The sequence below is a fragment of the Helianthus annuus genome, chromosome 17, assembly GCF_002127325.2.
Source record: "Helianthus annuus cultivar XRQ/B chromosome 17, HanXRQr2.0-SUNRISE, whole genome shotgun sequence".
Lineage (NCBI taxonomy): Eukaryota > Viridiplantae > Streptophyta > Magnoliopsida > Asterales > Asteraceae > Helianthus > Helianthus annuus.
In genome coordinates, this window is record NC_035449.2 from 46117690 (window position 1) to 46120234 (window position 2545).

Below are 2545 nucleotides of genomic sequence, written 5' to 3' on the forward strand. Positions count from 1 at the left end.
AACCTATAAGTGGTTGAAAAGAGGTTTTCATCTACAAGAGGTTATCAGGATCATTAAGTTGAATCTGATTTAATCCTTATTCAAGAAGTTGATATAACAATGTGATGATTTGAACCCTAATTTTACAAGTGGTAAATTCAACGAAACTTATTTTCCGGAAAAACCATTTTGATTAAAACAAACTTAAGTGTTTTGAAATCTTAATGGGAAAATAGTTTGTTGAAAGGGGGAGTTCTGATTGTTGATGCCAAGTGGATGACGAATTGAAGCAATTCTCAAAAGTTGTCATGTTACTTGTATAGTGTGTTTTTAAAATTTCCTTTAGATGGTTTTGAATTTTAGGGGAAGTAACAAAAATTTCAGAAAATCCAAAAACATTAGAAAATTTAAAAAAACCAAAAACATGATAAAATCAAATATGAGTTTTGTTGAGAAAAGAGGAAATGATAGTACATCAGTGGATTATCACAGCACGCTAAAGAATTGAAAAGTCAAAAGTGATAAACGGTCTCACTTAGGATGTGCCAGTAGGTTTTTGCACATTCAGTAAATTGTTTACGAGATATAAACATAAAATCAAACTTACTTATCTCGAGGGGAACATCTCTCGGATATATGGGTAACCCCCGAAATCTTGTTTGAAAGACCCATCTTTCTGAGATACTAGGGGGCTGTTTGGTAGCATCTGAATGGTCATTAAGAGGCTACCTCTTAATGGAACTATTAAGAATTTTACCAATGAGAAGGTAGAAGAATGTAACATGTGATGATTTACCATTCAGAGGTTACCTCTTAACCATTCAGACTTGAGGTTACCTCTTATTCATTCAGAGGTTTTAAACCATTAAGAGCTAACATCTGAATGGTCATTAAGAGGCTACCAAACAACCCCTAGGTCTTTATGCTTAGTGATATCTGGGGTATTATCTCGGGACTTCTGATTTTGCGGAATTAATGGCCTAGTCCCCATATAATACTTTTCGCTTGCTTGAAATAAAAGCACCACCCTTAGCATAAAAATGATGAAACATTGCAAAATGCTAATCATATGCTATTGAAGAAAAGATTCTCTAAAGGGAACCTACCAAAAGTCGAGCCATCATCTCTCTGTACGAACGGAAGTTCTAACCTGAGCTCTCATGGCCTCGCATTTACCCTTTTACAGATATCATCTATGTATATTCACCTGTAAGACTGAATATTGGGATCTGGATACGGGAGTATATTCTGAGGTGGGACACGCGAATAAGTTTTAGTGCTTAAAACATTACTCTCGTATCTTGGAACAATTGAACTTTGTGTAAAAATTTAAGTGGACTAGTATACTGATAATCTAAGTGAATCGTTTAAAACTTAAAATGTTTAAAGCTTAACGGTGTTGGTGATTTGTCTCATAAACTGATATGATCCTCTTACACAAACTCAAAAAATATTGTTTGTAAATATTTCTTTACTGCATTCCATCTAAAGAAAAATCCAAAAAGATTTTCAGTGTGTTTTAGCATAAAGTTTTGAAAATACAAAAAGATTTTCGACAACTGTTGATTGAAGAGCTGATTTTCAAAATTCCAAGTGCTAAACATGACGAACAGATTTGGGAAGTTTTTGTTTGAAAATAATGTTTTCTACTACATGTGGTCATCAGAATCTTTAAAATGATAAATCGTTCTAGGGTTTATTTCTAGAAGTGGTAAACAAATAATTAAATTTGACAAATTGTTAAATTTGAAAATCTTATGTTTTGGGTAGAGGATGTGCAGGTTTGTTAGGTTTCGAATCCTGAGCAGAGTGGGAGCTAGGTTTCAATCCTAGAACCTGTGAAAGCAAGTGCCAGCACAACTCAAGGGGGAGTTTGCTAGTAAAGGGGAGTCTAAAGATGCTAGAGCCAGATAAAATTCCTGATGTTAATGCTAGTTGCTGATGCTAATGAACTTAAGGAATCAAGAGATCTGATAAAGAATTAGAGTGAGATAAGAGCCAGGTCGAGATCCTAGAAAAAGCCCAAAGACTGATCAAGGCTGAAGATTGTGAAGACTCGACACCAAAGACTTCGTCAACATTCGAGGAGGAGTCTGTTAGTGCATACGTCTGTCGACTTCGTCTTGTATCGAGTCTTGTACTTAGAATTGTTAGATCAGGGCACGTTGTACGAGAAATTTGGGTTTGTGTGTGAAAGGTTAATTTCGTACGAAATCACTTTAGGCTATTTCGTACGAAATAGCATTCAGCTATTTCGCACCAAATAACCTCCTGCCTATTTCGTGCGAAACCACCTCCACTATAAATACCCTTCATGTCATTTCATTTGTAACGATCATGTATCCGGTACCGAAGTGCTGCCGACGTGTCTACTGATCTGTAAACATGTTATATCAATAAAACAAGACAATTAAGAGTGAATCAAGCTGTTTCCAAGTCAATTCTTTAGTTTCCGCCTCTTGAATTGATTAGAACTCTTCTGAAAGACTCATTTGGTTGTGAAAACGATCCTACACAAACCTATTGGCAAGAAGGAGTGTTTCTTGAGGCATCTCCATCCAACGTT